A 19924-nucleotide genomic window follows, 5' to 3' on the forward strand; every position below is an offset into this window, starting at 1 on the left:
GATCTATATCTCCCTCCTAACCCCATTCTCCTGCCTTCTCCCCATAGCCTGTACTAATCAAAAATCTATCTATCTCTGCTTTAGAAATATCCACTGATGACCTCCACAGTTTTCTGTGGCAAAGAATTACATAGAAACATAGAAACATAGAAATTAGGTGCAGGAGTAGGCCATTCGGCCCTTCGAGCCTGCACCGCCATTCAATATGATCATGGCTGATCATCCAACTCAGTATCCAGTACCTGCCTTCTCTCCATACCCCCTGATCCCCTTAGCCACAAGGGCCACATCTAACTCCCTCTTAAATATAGCCAATGAACTGGCCTCAACTACCCTCTGTGGCAGAGAGTTCCACAGATTCACCTCATCTGACTAAGATAAAGTTCTCCTCATCTCCTTCCTAAAAGAAGTCCTTTAATTCGGAGGCTATGACCTCTAGTCCTCGGCTCTCCCACTAGTGGAAACATCCTCTCCATATCCACTCTATCCAAGCCTTTCACTATTCTGTAACTTTTTAAATGAGGTCCCCCCACTAAATGCCAGCGAGTACAGGCCCAGTGGCGACAAAGGCTCAGTCATTGGGTGCTCATCATCTCATTTAGTCCAAGGGTGTATGTCCCCTCATCTCCTTCAAATTTACTTCAGTCCCGCGGCCTGCAAGGCAGTGGGGGTTGTTGAAGCTGAAGTAGATAGATTCCTTCAGAAAAGTACTTCCCTGCAGGTTGTCAAGGCCGATGGGAGAAGGCCACCAGAGCCAGAACAGTACCGGTCCCAGCCATGACGTGAACTGGGAGAGCCGAGTATGACCTCGGTAGCTGGGCCGAATGGCCTAATTCTACTATTCCTTATGAACGTATGAGAGGAATGGGCCCTTTGGCCACAATGTAGGTATGTTACAAAACTTACCTTCAGCGGTGCTGCAGATCGCCACTATCCATGACCGGGCCGCAACTTTTGCGCCTTTGAGAGGGGGGCGGGATTAAAATGCTGTTTCTCCCCCCTGGCTGCCGTAGTCGATCTTTCCTCAGCTGCTGTTCAGCACCTTCCGTTTCTGAAGAAAAATCAATCCGACATCCGTTCCTCTGACGTTTTTTTAAAACAACGCTGGACAATTTTAGCGCTGAGAAAATAAAACCCTCAATGGGAGCGACTAGACTTCTCCCCGATGCGCGTCAAATAAGGTAGGTGCTCTGCCTCCGGATCCTCCCGTATGGGCTTCATTAGGCCTAAGTTGTTTACGGAGGCAGATAGACTTGCTTCTTAGGATTACTATAATCCAAGTTTGACATTGCGGAAAGGTGATTTAGGCCCCATATGAAACCGGCAGTGTTTTTTTCCTTCCTAAAATTACTTCCCCGATATGGAGTTTAAATTCACCACAACGTTCCAAATGATTGCGTTCCACAAAATCCCACTCGCAGATGATTTAAATGGCCATTAATTTACAGAATTAAACACTAAGTTGCTTCCATTTGGCCTATAAATTCATGACAATGAGATTTAAAAATCATGTCGATAAAAGTCCTTTTATCGGTGCTCCATTCAGAGCGTACTAACATACTGTGTATGCGTGTGGTACACCAGCTGCACAGCGGCTCAGAGGAAAGCGCTCCAGAGGGCCATTGACAACGCCCAGAGGGATTGTCGCTGCCCTCTTCCCTATCTTGGAGACTTACACAGTTCCCGTTGCGCCGCCCCGCCAAACCAAAAAAACCCAGAATATCATAAAGGACTTTCCGGGTCGGACACTCCCCCTGTTTGAACTGTTGCCGTCAGGCAGACATCGGTACAGATCTACAAGGACAAGGACGAACAGACTAAAAACACATTTTTACCCCACTGCTATAAAAGCGACACTAAATGTAGCCGCCAAGGAACGCAGGGATCTCCCGTACAGACTAAGGGACTGTGGTAACTGTTAAATCGACAGAAGGATGGAGGGTTGGGTGGTGTATTTAGGCTGTGTTCGTGATATTTATTTAGTTGTTTATCTTTATTATTTACCGTGTATGTATCGTTAGCTTTTAGAAATGTTTGAATGCTGCACTGACTGGCTGACATTTTAAATTTCGTTGTACATGGTTCATGTCACAATGACAATAAAGAAACTATTCTATTCTAATTCTATGTTATTTTGTGAATTCTTGTGTGAATGTTATTTGGACACTTAAGCTATTTAAAAATGTTAACCTTTTCTTAAGAAATGGATAGATGTTTAGATCTAGTAATTGAATTTTGTAATTAGCTACAATTAGGTAACTAACTAATTATATGCTTTAATTTCAGGTCATCCAAGTAAGATTGTTTCATATTTGTTACAGAATGCTTCCATTTATAATAACTGAACATTTAATTCAGTTCTCTTAATTTTTAAGAAAGTTATGGGCTTTTGACTGTCCTTGATCACAGCTTTTGTGTTAAGTCAATGGAAAAGCAATAGGGAACAAGATGCTAATTTCAGTATGAAAATGGCCATAACTTTTTTTATACTGAAGATATGAAAGTGAATTAGGTGTCAAATTAAACTTCTTTTTATGTTTTATCTGATGGGATAAATTGCAGATGTTTTTAATCTCAAAATTTTGTAACATTGCTACACCCTTCAGTTTGGGGCAAAGGGACTCTGATATTGTGGGTGGGCCATTAAGGAAAGACATTTTCACTATAGAACCCGATGGTCTGGATGTACATCTGAGTCATATTGAACTCAGTAAACTAGGGGTGGCACTGATTTTTGGCGATTGATTCTGGGGCATTCGACCTTCCAAAGTGCAACACAAAGTGCACACTTGCTCGGATTTTACTTCGGAGTCATGTGAGTGACTATGTGAAGAAGCCCGCCAGGACGCATGCGTGTCATATCGCTACGTGCATTGTGAAACGTCAGACGCGGTGGAACGACGTTCCCCCGCAGCGGCAGTTTTTAAAAGCCGCAACTTGCAGGTAAGAGTTTACTCTGCGGTCTTTTTTATTTCCATTTCCAACTACAGGTGGGAACATGGACAAAACAAAGAGGACAAGGGCTGTGACAAAGCTGATGAGGGAGGACCGCGGAGCAGCGGGCAGCCAGCAGCGGCCAGCGGCACTTGGATCATCGATAGTGGGATCAGCTGTGCCTGATGTCGCCTCCGCACCGAGCATGTTAACAACTGATACTTACATCTTAAGCAGTATCCAGGGATATACAATTGAGTTTATACACAAGTACAGCCCTCCAGTTCAACATATACCGAACCGAATGTTCGTGCTTTCTGATAAAGAAAAATCAGAAGCGCAAGCTGAACTGGAGCGGCTTTACGTAAAAGGTGTAATTGAGAAAACTCAACACGAACCATTAGAATTCGTGTCCAATATATTTACCAAAGCCAAAAAAGATGGTGGTTGTCGCATCATCATAGATCTGACAAAATTGAATACATTTGTACAATATATTCACTTCAAAATGGAAACCTTTGTTACTTCTAAACAATTAATTTCCAAAGGTTACTTCATGGCCAGCATCGATTTAAAAGATGCTTATATTCGGAGGTGACCACAGATGTTACTTAAAATTCAACTGGATGGGACAACTCTGACAGTATAAAGCACTGCCAAATGGTTTTATCATCAGCCCCCAGGCTATTCACAAATATTTTGAAATCAGCCCTAGGGTTTCTACGGAAACGTAAACACATGGTCATGTCATATTTAGATGACATACTCATTGTAGGCAAAACTTTGGAATTGGCCAAACAAACTGTAACAGCCACAAAACAGTTATTTGAAAAACTGGGATTTATTATCCATCCAGTAAATTCTAAACTAACGCCTAATGGACTATTTGGGGTTCACCATTGACTCAGTTCACATGTCGATGGCACTACCTAAGGGAAAGGCTAGAGATTTAATAGAGGCTTGCAATAACCTCATTGACGTCAGCAAACCATCCATCAGATTGGTAGCAAAGATAATTAGTAAAATGGTGGCTGCTTTTCCAGCCACACAATTTGGACCTCTACATTACCAAAACTTACAGAGAGCAAAAATACAAGCACTCAAAATTAATGGAGGTCACTTTGATAGACCTATGAAACTACCAATCAAAGCTAAAATGGAACTAAAATGGTGGATAGATAACATCTGGCTTTGTTCCAATCCAATCATTGTCAGTAACCCTTCCATGGTACTACAGACTGATGCCAGTGCACTTGGGTGGAGTGCCACCAATACCATCACCAGCTGTGGAGGTAGATGGACTGCTCAGGAGGCATCATTATTACTCACACTGGGCATAAACTACCTGGAAATGTTGGGTGCATTCCTTGGCCTAAAGTCATATTTACCACCTCAGGCAATTGAGGAAATTCAGAGTGTCTCCGAGGATCCTACAGTGCTTCTACGCAGCAGCGGTGGAAAGCATCTTGTCCGGGAACATTACCATCTGGTTCGGGAATTGCTCTGCCAAGGACAAGAAGGCTCTGCAGAGAGTAGTGCGTTCGGCCGAACGCACTATGGGAACTTCACTCACCCCCCTGCAGGAACTATACAACAGGAGGTGCAACTCCAGAGCAAACAAAATCATGAGAGACCCCTTCCACCCCTGCAACGGACTGTTCCAGCCGCTACGGTCAGGCAAACGCCTCCGTTGCCATGCAGTGAGAACGGAGAGGTTGAGAAGGAGTTTCTTCCCAGAGGCAATTCGGACTGTAAACGCCTTTCTCACCAGGGACTAACTCTACAGAACGTTTTTCCTTCTATTATTTATTATGTAAAAGAATATGTGTGTTATGATTGTGTTTTTTAATTTGTTTGATTGTTTTGTTGTTTGTCTTTTGCACAAAAGTCCGCGAGCATTGCCACTTTCATTTCACTGCACATCTCGTATGTGTATGTGACAAATAAACTTGACTTGACTTGACTTGTACTGGGTCATATCACCAGCATGTTAGACTACAATAGACAATACCACCGTGGTAGCATACATTAACCACATGGGTGGAAACAAATTGACATCATGTGACAATCTGGCTAATACAATTTGGCAATGGTGTATCCAGAGAGATATTTGGATATCAGCCACTTACCTACCAGGAAGACTAAATTTAGTGGCAGACACCAGGTCACGCCAATTTAAAGAAAACTCCGAATGGATGTTGAAAAAAAAAGTATTTGCTGATATTACAGCAAAATATGGAACACCAGATATCGATCTATTCGCATCCAGACTTAACCACCAGTTACCACATAGACCAGATTTATTGCTACATCCCGTAACAAGGATAGCCACCCATGCCATAAACATTTGAACTTATTAATTTGTAGAGTTTAAAAACACCTCTACTACAACTGGGACTGACGGACCGAACAGTGAACATGATCTCGGCGGCCCAAAGACAGTCAACCAAAAAACAGTATCTGGTCCATATCAGGAAGTGGGAGATGTACTGTCATAAAAACGACATCACCTACAGAGACATGAACATCCCGCCTGTCCTGGAATATCTGGCAGGCCTCCACTATGATGAGGGGCTCAGTTACAGTGCCATCAACTGCGGCAGAAGTGCCCTATCGACTTACCTATGGCAGGGGACAGAGCGTTACTCTGTTGGGACTCACCCACTGGTAACAAAATTAATGAGGGGAATTTTTAATACTAATCCCCCAAGAACCAGGTACTCCCAAATATGGGATGTAAGTATTGTCCTGAAGATGCTCAGGAATTGGTCTCCAGCAACAGCTCTGTCCCTACACAGACTGACATTAAAAACAGTCATGCTAATGGCATTGGTCACGGCACAGAGGGTACAGTCACTGCATAAACTAAGACTGGACAACATGACTTCCTCAACTGAAAATATTACGTTTCATATCTATGAGTTAGTAAAGCAGAACAGACAGGGATCAGCAGGCCTCAATATACAATTTAGGTCATACCCAACAGATGACCGTCTCTGTATAGTAAGACATCTGTCGTTATACATGGAGGAAACGAAAATCCTAAGAGGCAATGAGAAGCCACTTTTGGTCAGCCACAAGCAACCACACAAAAGAGTGACGGTCCAGACCATCTCAAGATGGCTGAAACAGGTGCTAACACAGGCTGGTGTGGATACTAATATTTTTAAAATCTCATTCCACCAGGGCTGCAGCTACATCGGCAGTGATACAGTTGGATGTACCAATGGACCAAATCCTCAAGGCAGCAGGAAGGTCAGGGAAAAAAAGCATTCCAACTATTTTACAACAAACCAGTATGAAACCTGGAACATTTGCAGAAACAATTTTAAGTTCTGTAAATTAATTTAAACCATAAAAAGGGTTATAATATTGTGTTAATAAATTTTATGATTTCAATGTCGAATTCATGTCCAAATTATGTTAACACAATTCCTCCTACAGTCATCAAGGCAGACGTGATGCATGGACTTGTTTCCACGGCATGAAATCACAGAGCTTTAAAATCTTCACATAGTCACTCACGTGACTCCGAAGTAAAATAGTAAGATTAAACGAGAACTTACCAGTTTGAAGTTTGATCTGTATTTTATGAGGAGTTACGATGAGGGATTACATGCCCTCCGCTCCCACCCTTGATCATATACTTAACTGGTATCTCTTCTCTAATCTTACTATGTTTAGTCATTACAGTTATCTGTGATTTCACACCGCTGCTTTGAAGAATGACACGCATGCGTCCTGGCGGGCTTCTTCACGTAATCCCTCATCGTAACTCCTCATAAAATACAGATCAAACTTCAAACTGGTAAGTTCTCGTTTAATCTTACTATTAAACCCCACTTGTCAATTCTCATGCGGTCGATCTATATCCCACTGTATGTGTGGGCAGCTTCCTCACTGTCTGCAAGGGCAGCATCCTTAGCCTAGGAACAAAGGAGACACTGCCCACTCCATCACAGGTACTGACCTTCCCACCAACGAAGGGAACCAATGGTACTGCAACTGTACAATAGCAGTGCTAGTACAGGCCATGCTTTCATTTCACTCCTTCCCTTGGTGAGAAGGTATAGGAGTCTTAAAACCATGACCTCCAAGTTCAGGTACAGTTTTCTTCCCAACAACCATCAGGCCTATTGAACATACCAACAGCACGGAACACTTAGAACTACGATCTGTCTTGTTTTGAATCAGGGACTTTGGGTTTCTACACTAATTGACACTAATATTTTTTGACACCAATATTTGACACTAATATATTTTTTAATCTACTGAGCTTCCTTTTTGGTTTTGTTTTTATTACATTACCTATTGAGTGCCATGTTCACAGACCTGTCTGCTACTGCAAGTAAGAATATCTTTGTTCCATTTCTCTACACATGGTAAGTAAGCACTCGTGACTCTTGACTGAACTAAATGCTTAATTAAGTGAGCAAATTAAAAGCAATACAGTAAATGGGTATGATCTCAATCCCAGTACGGACTACTTATTCCGTATTCTCTGTAAGGTTGTTGTTGATAGGAAGAAGAGATGGGACGAATGGGGAGGTGGTGCATCGATATTAAAAAGGACATCATTAAAATGGTGAGAAATGATCGGATCATAGATCATAACCATATAACCATATAACCATATAACCATATAACAATTACAGCACGGAAACAGGCCATCTCGACCCTTCTACTCCGTGCCGAACACATAATCTCCCCTAGTCCCATATACCTGCGCTCAGACCATAACCCTCCATTCCCTTCCCATCCATATAACTATCCAATTTATTTTTAAATGATAAAAACGAACCTGCCTCCACCACCTTCACTGGAACCTCATTCCACACAGCTACCATAGAGGGAGTGCTGTATTGTATTTGCGTACAGTTTTGGGTCTCCAAATCTGAGGAAGGACATTATTGCCTAAGAGGGAGTGCAGAGACGGTTCACCAGACTGATTCCTGGGATGTCAGGGCTGTCTTATGAAGAAAGACTGGATAGACTTGGTTTATACTCTCTAGAATTTAGAAGATTGAGAGGGTATCTTATAGAAACTTACAAAATTCTTAAGGGGTTGGACAGGCTAGATGCAGGAAGATTGTTCCCGATGTTGGGGAAGTCCAGGACAAGGGTTCACAGCTTAAGGATAAGGGGGAAATCCTTTAAAACCGAGATGAGAAGAACTTTTTTCACACAGAGAGTGGTGAATCTCTGGAACTCTCTGCCACAGAGGGTAGTTGAGGCCAGTTCATTGGCTATATTTAAGAGGGAGTTAGATGTGGCCCTTGTGGCTACAGGGCTATCAGGGGGTATGGAGAGAAGGCAGGTACAGGATACTGAGTTTCATGATCAGCCATGATCATATTGAATGGCGGTGCAGGCTCGAAGGGCCGAATGGCCTAAGCTCCTGCACCTAATTTCTATGTTTCTATGTTTTTATGTTTCTACCACTCTCGAGTAAAGAAGTTCCCCCTCATGTTACCCCTAAACTTCAGTCCCTTAATTCTCATGTCATGTCCGCTTGTTTGAATCTTCCCTACTCTCAGTGGGAAAAGCTTTTCCACGTGAGCAAATTAAAGCAATACAGTAAATGGGTATGATCTCAATACCAGTACGGAACTTATGTCCGTATTCGTAAGGTTGTTGGACCTATAGGAAGAAGAGATGGGACGAATGGGGAGGTGGTGCATCGATATTAAAAAGGAGGACATCAGTAAAATGGTGAGAAATGATCGGATCATAGATCATAACATAGGGTTTGGTTTAGTTTACTTTAAATGGGTATGAAGGAACTGCAGATGCTGGTTAAAACCAAAGATAAACCCAAAAAGCTGGAGTAACTCAGCGGGAGATGCTTCAGGCTAGTTTTAGGGATAAGGAAACTAGAGATATTGACAATGATGTGGAGATAAAGAACAATTAATGAAAGCATGCAAAAAAGTGATGATGATGAGATCGCTTCTCGGCCTTTTGGCTAAGATCAAGTGTAGTATCTGTTCTTATCAGTTTAATATCTGATACGTCCCTCAGCTAGGGACCATATAGTAAATTGATTTTTGGAACAGGGAGATGGAATAGGGGCTTGCTCCGTCCACTCCACGCATCCCAGGTTATTTCAAAAAATTCAAATTCGGCCACGACTAAAAATAGGTTGCCGTTTTAAAAATTGGTAATTTTTTAGTCGAAGCCGGTTGCGATGCTAGTTGAAGGTGGTTGCCGGAGGTTGCCGGAGGCTGCAACCTCCGGCAACCACCTGCAACCTCCGGCAACCACCTGCAACCTCCGGCAACTACCTGCAACCTCCGGCAACCCACCTGCAACCTCCGGCAACCACCTGCAACCTCCGGCAACCACCTGCAACCTCCGGCAACCCACCTGCAACCTCCGGCAACTACCTGCAACCTACGGCAACTACCTGCAACCTCCGGCAACTACCTGCAACCTCCGGCAACCACCTGCAACCTCCGGCAACTACCTGCAACCTCCGGCAACCACCTGCAACCTCCGGCAACCACCTGCAACCTCCGGCAACTACCTGCAACCTCCGGCAACCACCTCAACTAGCATCGCAACAGGGTTCGACTAAAAAATGACCGATTTTTAAAACGGCAACCGATTTTTAGTCGCGGTCGGTTTTGAATTTTTTGAAATAATCGCCGGAACATAAAAGAAGCGGAAACCACTATCGACCATTCGGGAGACTGACAAAAACTTCCGGGAACCTCAGGTTTCCTAAGTGGGGCAGGGGCTTATGATATTTAAAAAAAGTTTCTCCCAACCCCCCACCCCCCACATAAAACAAACTAAAGAACACTAAAAGCCTACATACTATTGAAACAACAAAGAAGTAAGGGACAGACAGACTGTTGGCGAGGCAGCCATTGCAGGCGCCACCTGGTGGTCATGTTCCAAGTTAACATTAGAGATGTCAGTTGGATTTAATGTTGGTAGGATTTGGTGGTAGGATTTATTTATATGATCCGACGTGTTTTTAACACTGGACATGAATAATTTCAAAACATTTGTGTAAACAGGAGTTACATAGCCATGCACACAGCAAAAATGTAAACTGCACTTTGACTGATTTAGCAGTGAAGGGGCAACTTGTGCAATGTATATAAACCATATAACCATATAAACCATATAACAATTACAGCACGGAAACAGGCCATCTCGACCCTTCTAGTCCGTGCCGAACACATAATCCCTCCTAGTCACATATACCTGCGCTCAGACCATAACCGGGGGCTCCTCCATTCCCTTCCCATCCATATAACTATCCAATTTATTTTTAAATGATAAAAACGAACCTGCCTCCACCACTTCCACTGGAAGCTCATTCCACACAGCTACCACTCTCTGAGTAAAGAAGTTCCCCCTCATGTTACCCCTAAACTTCAGTCCCTTATTCTCATGTCATGTACCCTTGTTTGAATCTTCCCTACTCTCAGTGGGAAAAGCTTTTCCACGTCAACTCTGTCTATCAGTTGTTAGACAAACTCCAGACACATTATATATGAGTTGTTTTTTTCTGGATCAACATGGGGACATGTTCTGCTGTTGCAAATAAGAATTTCATTGGTCTGTCTGGGGAATATGACAACAAAACACTGTTGACTCGTGAACCAACAGGAGAGTTTAGTGTAGTTTACTTTAGAGACACATCATGGAATCAGGCCCTTTGGGTCACTGGGTCCATGTCGCCAAGCGATCTCCCATACACAAGTTTTATCATCCACATCAGAGACACTTTACTGAAATCTATTAATCTACAAACCTATGTCTTAATGTGGGAGGAAACCGGAGCACCCTGAGGAAATCAACATGGTCACAGGGAGAATGTACAGAAACATAGAAACATAGGAAATAGGTGCAGGAGGAGGCCATTCGGCCCTTCGAGCCAGCACCACCATTCATTGTGATCATGGCTGATCATCCCCAATCAATAACCCGTGCCTGCCTTCTCCCCATATCCCTTGATTCCACTAGCCCCTAGAGCTCCAACCAGTGATTTGGCCTGCACTGCCCTCTGTGGCAGGGAATTCCACAAATTTGTCACTCCCTGGGTGACAACGTTTTTTCTCGCCTCAGCCTTAAATGACCTCCCCTTTATTCTAAGACTGTGTGGCCCCTGGTTCTGGACTCGCCCAATATTGGGACCATTATTCCTGCATCTAGCTTGTCCAGTCCTTTTATAATTTTATATGTTTCTATAAGATCCCCTCATCCTTCTAAACTCCAGTGAATACAAGCCTAGTCTTTTCAATCTTTCCTCATATGACAGTCCCGCCATCCCAGGGACCTATCTCGTGAACCTATGCTGCACTGCCTCAATCACAAGGACGTCCTACCTCAAATTAGGAGACAGACGGGACCCAGGGTCAGGATCAAACCTGGGTCTCTGGCGCTGTGAGGCAGCAACTCTACCGCTGCACTATGCTTGTATATATCGATCAACTGGAAGACAAACACCAGACACATTATAATTTTAGACCTTGTTTCTGAAATAAAAGTGTTTACTTGATAATCTTTCTGTAAAGTGGGCCTATGGGGAAGAGTGCTCATAATGTGATGGGTTTTTTACATTGTGTCTGAAAGTGACTAGTTAAATTTAAACAGAGGATAAACAGAGGATTAACTAAGTTACAGAGATAGGTTGAATAAGTTAGGTCTTTATTCTTTGGAGCGCAGAAGGTTAAGGGAGGACTTGATAGAGGTCTTTAAAATGATGAGAGGGATAGACAGAGTTGATGTAGACAAACTTTTCCCTTTGAGAATAGGGAAGATTAAAACAAGAGGAAATGACTTCAGAATTAAGGGACAGAAGTTTAGGGGTAATATGAGGGGGAACTTCTTTACTCAGAAAGTGGTAGCGGTGTGGAATGAGCTTCCAGTGGAAAGTGGTGGAGGCAGGTTCGTTGGTATCATTTACAAATAAATTGGATAGGCATATGGATGAGAAGGGAAATGTAGGGTTATGGTATGCGTGCAGGCAGGTGGGACTAAGGGGAAAAAAAAAAATTGTTCAGCACAGACTTGTAGGGCCGAGATGGCCTGTTTCCGTGCTGTAATTGTTATATGGTTATATATGTGATATGATGTCTAGCTTTATCCAGCTCCTCCACTATGCTAGCTTTCATCCCTGGTTTCCCGCCCCCCCCCACCCCCATAATTAGTCTGAAGAAGGGGCCCAGCCCAAAATGTCACATTTATGCCCTCCAGAGATACTGGAGTTGTGGAGGAGTTACTCCAGCACTTTATGACATTTTGTGAGGAGTCTGAAGAAGGGTCCGACCTCAATACGTCAACTATTTATGTTCTCCAGAGATGCTGTCTGAACAGCTGGGTTACTCCAGCACTTATCTGCAAACCAACATATAACCATATAACCATATAACAATTACAGCACGTAAACAGGCCATCTCGACCCTTCTAGTCCATGCCGAACACATAATCTCCCCTAGTCCCATATACCTGCGCTCAGACCATAACCCTCCATTCCCTTCCCATCCATATAACTATCCAATTTATTTTTAAATGATAAAAACGAACCTGCCTCCACCACCTTCACTGGAAGCTCATTCCACACAGCCACCACTCTCTGAGTAAAGAAGTTCCCCCTCATGTTACCCCTAAACTTCAGTCCCTAAATTCTCATGTCATGTCCCCTTGTTTGAATCTTCCCTACTCTCAGTGGGAAAAGCTTTTCCACGTCAACTCTGTCTATCCCTCTCATCATTTAAAAACCTCTATCAAGTCCCCCCTTAACCTTCTGCGCTCCAGAGAATAAAGCCCTAACTTGTTCAACCTTTCTCTGTAACTTAGTTGCTGAAACCCAGGCAACATTCTAGTAAATCTCCTCTGTACTCTCTCTCTATTTTGTTGACATCCTTCCTATAATTAGGGGACCAAAATTGTATGCAGTTGGTTGTTTCTATGTAATATGAATTGTGCCTTGAATATGCGCTGTAATGGAATATGTGCCTCACGTAACCAGTGAGAAAAACATGAACTTATGTGAAGGAGAGAGGTGGCTGAAGCCAAATGTGAGTCTCATAAACAGAGAGGCAGGCAAATGTATACTGGGGAAAGACAGAAAAAGCTGGACCAGCTTAGCAAGTCAGATAGTATCTCTGGAGAAAAGGAATAAGTGGCATTTTGGATCGAGTCCCTTCTTCAGACTGAGGGTCAGGGGAAGGGGGAATGAAATATATAGATGGCGATGCGGTGAGATATGGAATAAATGAATGAAAGGTATGCCGAAAAGTAATGATGAAAAGGGGAACGGGCCATTGTTAGCTGTGCTGGGTGAAAACAAGTTACAGACAATGAGACTCAACAAGACGACTTTGAAGCTGGTACGACCTGGGAGGTGGAGTGATGGAGAAAGAGGGGATGCAAGGTTTACTTGAAGTTAGATAAATCAATATTCATATTATGACAAGGCTAGGGAATTACATCATTGGTTTATGTAATTAATCTACTGAGAAAGGTTGAACAAGTTAGGGCTTTATTCTTTGGAGTGCAGAAGGTTAAGGGGGGACTTAATAGAGGCCTTTAAAATGATGAGAGGGATAGACAGAGTTGATGTGGATAAGCTTTCCCCAATGGGAGTAGGGAAGATTCAAACAAGAGGACATGACTTGAGAATTAAGGGACAGAGGTTTAGGGGTAATATGAGGGGGAACTTCTTTACTCAGAGAGTGGTAGCGGTGTAGAGTGAGCTTCCAGTGGAAGTGGTGGAGGCAGGATCGATTTTATCATTTAAAAATAAATTGGATAGGTTATATGGACGGGAAAGTAATGGACGATTATGGTCTGAGTGCAGGTAGATGGGACTAGGGGAGAATACGTGTTCGGCACGGACTAGAAGGGCCGAGATGGCCTGTTTACGTGTTGTAATTGTTATATGGTTATTTGTGTCGGTCATTACTGTCGATCTGCTCAGAACCCAGACAGCAGGTAAATCTGCTCCAGCAAGATATTTTCCACGGCCAGTCCAATTTAGCTCAAGCCGTGCCGCTCCTTGTGAGAATTTGTCGGAACCTGACATTTCCGGCCTAAAAATATATTCTCTATCCGAGATTACATGTAAGATAAGGGATCTAGAAGTTACAATCCAAATCAACAACATCACAGCTGTGGCGAAGATGGACACTGGACCTCGTAGTAATATTATGTCTCTGGCTGAGTTTTCCAGGGTCAAGGACTGTCGTAAACACGAAAGCTTAAATAATTCCATTTGCGGGAGGAGAGGTTCGCCCAGTTGGCAGGGTTGACCTTCAGTGCCATCTGCCGACACATGTGCACAAGCTGAACTTTTTTTAATTGTTTCGGGCAAGGTAACGACTCTGTTTAAGGTTACACAAAAAAGCTGGAGAAACTCAGCGGGTGCAGCAGCATCTATGGAGCGAAGGAAATAGGCAACGTTTCGGGCCGAAACCCTTCTTCAGACTGATCGGGGGCGGGGGTGGGCGGGGACAAGAAAGGAAAAAGGAGGAGGAGCCCGAAGGCTGGGGGATGGGAGGAGACAGCAGGGGGACTGAGGAAGGGGAGGAGACAGCAAGGACTAACAAAATTGGGAGAATTCGATGTTCATGCCCCCAGGATGCAGACTCCCCAAACGGAATATGAGGTGCTGTTCCTCCAATTTCCGGTGCTGCTCGCTGTGGCCATGGAGGAGACCCAGGACAGAGAGGTCGGAGACGGAGTGGGAGGGGGAGTTGAAGTGCTGAGCCACCGGGAGGTCAGCTTGGTTATTGCGGACCGAGCGGAGGTGTTCGGCGAAACGATCGCCCAACCTCCACTTGGTCTCACCGATATAGATCTGCTGGCATCTAGAGCAGCGGACGCAATAGATGAGGTTGGAAGAGATGCAGGTAAACCTCTGTCGCACCTGGAACGATTGCTTGGGTCCTTGAACGGAGTCGAGGGGGGAGGTAAAGGGACAAGGTAACGACTCTACTTGGTATTGATGCCTGCCAGGACACGGGATTGATACGCATTGCAGAAGAGGTGCACCAACTTTCCCCTACCCAAGAATCCACTGAACAAATTGTCGCTCAGTATAAGGAACTTTTTGACAATAAGCGTGGCAAGCTACCACTCAAATATTAACGCACATATGTTATACACCTCCCGAATCCATAATCCAGTCCGGGTCTTACCTTAGAGTCACCATATGTCACTAACGTTTTTAGCAACGTTAGTAGGGATGTAGTCACGGTGGTGACTACTTGTGGTGTAACTTTACTATTTGCTAATAAACTTGTTGAATCTTTAGCTGGTGTGTTCTTTATTAGTTCTACAGTTACAGAAGATACAAAAACATCTGTCAGGAATATGAAAGGAAGGTCTTTAAAAGGATGAGAGGGATAGACAGAGTTGATGTGGACAAGCTTTTCCCTTTGAGAATAGGGAAGATTCAAACAACAGGACATGACTTCAGAATTAAGGGACAGAAGTTTAGGGGTAATATGAGGGGGAACTTCTTTACGCAGAGAGTGGTGGCGGTGTGGAATGAGCTCCCAGTGGAAGTGGTGGAGGCAGGTTCATTGGTATCATTTAAAAATAAATTGGATAGGCATATGGATGAGAAGGGAATGGAGGGTTATGGTATGAGTGCAGGCAGGTGGGACTAAGGGGAAAAAAAAATTGTTCGGCACGGACTTGTAGGGCCGAGATGGCCTGTTTCCGTGCTGTAATTGTTATATGGTTATATGGTTTGATGCCGACCCTCAGAAGATCCTTCAGGAGGTAACCCCTCGGCCTGCACCAAGATGGTATACCTGATCATGTTATTAAATTCTGTACAAACCAACTAACTGGAATTTTGTTGACTTTATTTGACCTTCATTATTGAGGGCTAATGTTTCCACCTGGTTTGAAAGGGCATCAATAATACCAGTGCCCAAGAAGAGCAAGGTAGCATCGGGGAGGCATGGTGGTGCAGCAGTACAGTTGTTGTCTGACACTGCCAGGGACCCGAGGTCAAGCCTGTCTACAGGTGATGGCTGCACAGAGTTTGCACGTTCTCCCTCTCTGACCACATGTTTTCCCCAAGTGCCCCGGTTTCATACCACGCTCCACAGACGTACAGGTTTGTAGCTTAATTGGCTTTGGTAAACATTGAAAATTGCCGCTCGTGTATGTAGGATAATGTGAATCACTGGTCAGCGCCGACTCAGTGGGCTAAGTGCCTGTTTCCACGCTCTATCCCTAAACTAATCCTCATCAAAACCTCATTGACTAATAGAAACATAGAAATATAGAAATTAGGTGCAGGAGTAGGCCATTCGGCCCTTCGAGCCTGCACCGCCATTCAATATGATCATGGCTGATCATCCAACTCAGTATCCCGTACCTGCCTTCTCTCCAGACCCTCTGATCCCCTTGGCCACAAGGGCCACATCTAACTCCCTCTTAAATATAGCCATGAACTGGCCTCAACTACCCTCTGTGGCAGAGAGTTCCAGAGATTCACCACTCTCTGTGTGAAAAAAGTTCTCCTCATCTCGGTTTTAAAGGATTTCCCCCTTATCCTTAAGCTGTGACCCCTTGTCCTGGACTTCCCCAACATCGGGAACAATCTTCCTGCATCTAGCCTGTCCAACCCCTTAAGAATTTTGTAAGTTTCTATAACATCCCCTCTCAATCTCCTAAATTCCAGAGAGTATAAACCAAGTCTATCCAGTCTTTCTTCATAAGACAGTCCTGACATCCCAGGAATCAGTCTGGTGACCCTTCTCTGCACTCCCTCTATGGCAATAATGTCCTTCCTCAGATTTGGAGACCAAAACTGCACGCAATACTCCAGGTGTGGTCTCACCAAGACCCTGTACAACTGCAGTAGAACCTCCCTGCTCCTATACTCAAATCCTCTTGCTATGAAAGCCAACATAACATACCATTCGCTTTCTTTACTGCCTGCTGCACCTGCATGCCTACCTTCAATGACTGGTGTACCCAGACACCCAGGTCTCGCTGCATCTCCCCCTTTCCCAATCGGCCACCATTAGATAATAGTCTGCTTTCCCGTTTTTGCCACCAAAATGGATAACCTCACATTTATCCACATTATACTGCATCTGCCAAACATTTGCCCACTCACCCAGCCTATCCAAAGTGCCTGTTTCCACGCTCTATCCCTAAACTAATTCTCATCAAAGCCTCATTGACTAATGACCGATGGCACTAACGTCCGTGGTGATTAAGTGCTTTTACAGGTTGGTTGTGGTGCAATTCAACTCCCACCGTAGCAAGAACCAGAACCCACTATAATCTGCCTACTACCACAACAGATCAACGGAGGATTCAATCTCGCCAGCTCTCCACTCTGCACTGGACCACTTTGATGACAAAAACAAAGTGAGTCTGAAGAAGGTTCTTGACCCGAAACGTCACCCATTCCTTCTCCCCAGAGATGCTGCCTGTCCCGCTGAGTTACTCCAGCATTTTGTGTCCGTTTTCGGTTTAAGCCAGCATCTGCAGTTCCTTCCAACACATGACACCATATAGGTCAGGCTGGTGTTCATAGACTACAGATCATAGACTACAGTTCTGGTCGCCAAATTATAGGAAACATGTCAACAAAATAGAGTGAGTACAGAGGAGATTTACTAGAATGTTGCCTGGGTTTCAGCACCTAAGTTTCAGAGAAAGGTTGAATAAGTTAGGTCTTTATTCTTTGGAGCGCAGAAGGTCAAGGGGGGACTTGATAGAGGTCTTTAAAACGATGAGAGGGATAGACAGAGTTGACGTGGATACGTTTTTTCCATTGAGAGTAGGGAAGATTCAAACAAGCGGACATGATTTGAGAATTAAGGGACAAAAGTTTAGGGGCAACATGAGGGGGAACTTCTTTACTCAGAGAGTGGTAGCGGTGTGGAATGAGCTTCCAGTGGAAGTGATGGAGGCAGGTTCGATTTTATTATTTAAAAATAAATTGGATAGGTATATATAACCATATAACAATTACAGCACGGAAACAGGCCATCTCGACCCTTCTAGTCCGTGCCGAACACATACTCTCCCCTAGTCCCATATACCTGCGCTCAGACCATAACCCTCCATTCCCTTCCCATCCATATAACTATCCAATTTATTTTTAAATGATAAAAACGAACCTGCCTCCACCACCTTCACTGGAAGCTCATTCCACACAGCTACCACTCTCTGAGTAAAGAAGTTCCCCCTCATGTTACCCCTAAACTTCAGTCCCTTAATTCTCATGTCATGCCCCCTTGTTTGAATCTTCCCTACTCTCAGTGGGAAAAGCTTTTCCACGTCAACTCTGTCTATCCCTCTCATCATTTTAAAAACCTCTATCAAGCCCCCCCTTAACCTTCTGCGCTCCAAAGAATAAAGCCCTAGTCCAAAGAATAAAGCCCTATGTATATGGACGGGAAAGGAATGGAGGGTTATGGTCTGAGTGCAGGTAGATGGGACTAGGTGAGAGTAAGTGTTCGGCACGGGCTAGAAGGACCGAAATGCAAGTTTCCGTGCTGTAATTGTTATATGGTTATATATGGTTATCAGGACGTTCAACATCATCACCCTCCAGATCGGTTACTAAGCTCACGGAAGTGGATCTCTGCGCATATCTTCTGCAACTGAATCCTCGACTTCCTTAACAATAGACCACAAACTGAATGAATTGTCACCAGCACTTCCCCCTCAAAATACACCTGCACCGGAAAAACTCAAAGCGACGTGATCAGCCGCCAGCCCTACTCACTCAATAATCACGAGTGTGTAGCTGGATGCAGTTCAAACACCACCTTCAGGTTCACCGACGGCACCACCTGCACAGCGGTAGAGTTGCTGCCTTGCAGCGGCAGAGGCCCAAGTTCGATCCCGACGGGTGCTGTCTGTATGGTGTTTGTACCTTCTCCTCATGTCCATGTGGGTTTTCTCCAAGATCTTCCGTTTCCTTCCACACTTGGGAAATGTAAAAATTGTCCCTCGTGTGTGTTGGAGGTTATTAACCATATAACCATCTAACAATTACAGCACGGAAACAGGCCATCTCGGCCCTACAAGTCCGTGCCGAACAAATTTTTTTCCCCTTTAGTCCCACCTGCCTGCACTCATACCATAACCCTCCATTCCCTTCTCATCCATATGCCTATCCAATTTATTTTTAAATGATACCAATGAACCTGCCTCCACCCCTTCCACTGGAAGCTCATTCCACACCGCTACCACTCTCCGAGTAAAGAAGTTCCCCCTCATATTACCCCTAAACTTCTGTCCCTTAATTCTGAAGTCATGTCCTCTTGTTTGAATTTTCCCAATTCTCAAAGGGAAACGCTCATCCACATCAACTCTGTCTATCCCTCTCATCATTTTAAAGACCTCTATCAAGTCCCCCCTTAACCTTCTGCGCTCCAGAGAATAAAGACCTAACTTATTCAACCTATCTCTGTAACTTAGTTGTTAAAACCCAGGCAACATTCTAGTAAATCTCCTCTGTACTCTCTCTGTTTTGTTGACATCCTTCCTATAATTGGGCGACCAAAATTGTACACCATACTCCAGATTTGGTCTCACCAATGCCTTGTACAATTTTAACATTACATCCCAGCGGACCCGGTGTACCGTGGGGTATTATGTGGGGATCGTAGTCAGCGCGGACCCGGTGTACCGAAGGGCCCGTTTCCGCACTGTATCTCTAATTAAACTAAACCACCGTTGTTGGATCAATCGCAGACGATGAGTCAGAGTATAGAATGAAATATCGAACAGGGTATAGACTATATTGACTGGTTGCGCCGTGGTTTGGTTCGGCAAATCGATCAACCAGGAATGTAGAAGACTGTAAAAGGTGGTGAACACTGCGCAAGCCACAAATACATGAAAACGCACACACACACACACACACACACACACACATATGCATGTAGGTATAAATTTATACAATACAATATTTATTCCATGTCATTTCAACCTCAATGAGGCTCAAACGAAACTCCGTTATCACTACATAGATATATAGTGA

The 19924-nt window shown here is 44.1% G+C and overlaps 1 non-coding gene across 1 annotated transcript; it reads left to right on the plus strand.

The window, feature by feature from the left end:
* The first annotated feature begins 8879 nt into the window (after positions 1 to 8879).
* LOC129716234 (U2 spliceosomal RNA) lies at positions 8880 to 9070 on the plus strand. The gene has a single exon (XR_008726614.1). It is a non-coding gene; the product is annotated as a U2 spliceosomal RNA (small nuclear RNA).
* The last annotated feature ends 10854 nt before the right edge of the window (positions 9071 to 19924 follow it).

This window comes from Leucoraja erinacea, unplaced genomic scaffold (assembly GCF_028641065.1).
Source record: "Leucoraja erinacea ecotype New England unplaced genomic scaffold, Leri_hhj_1 Leri_191S, whole genome shotgun sequence".
Taxonomy (NCBI): Eukaryota; Metazoa; Chordata; class Chondrichthyes; order Rajiformes; family Rajidae; genus Leucoraja; species Leucoraja erinaceus.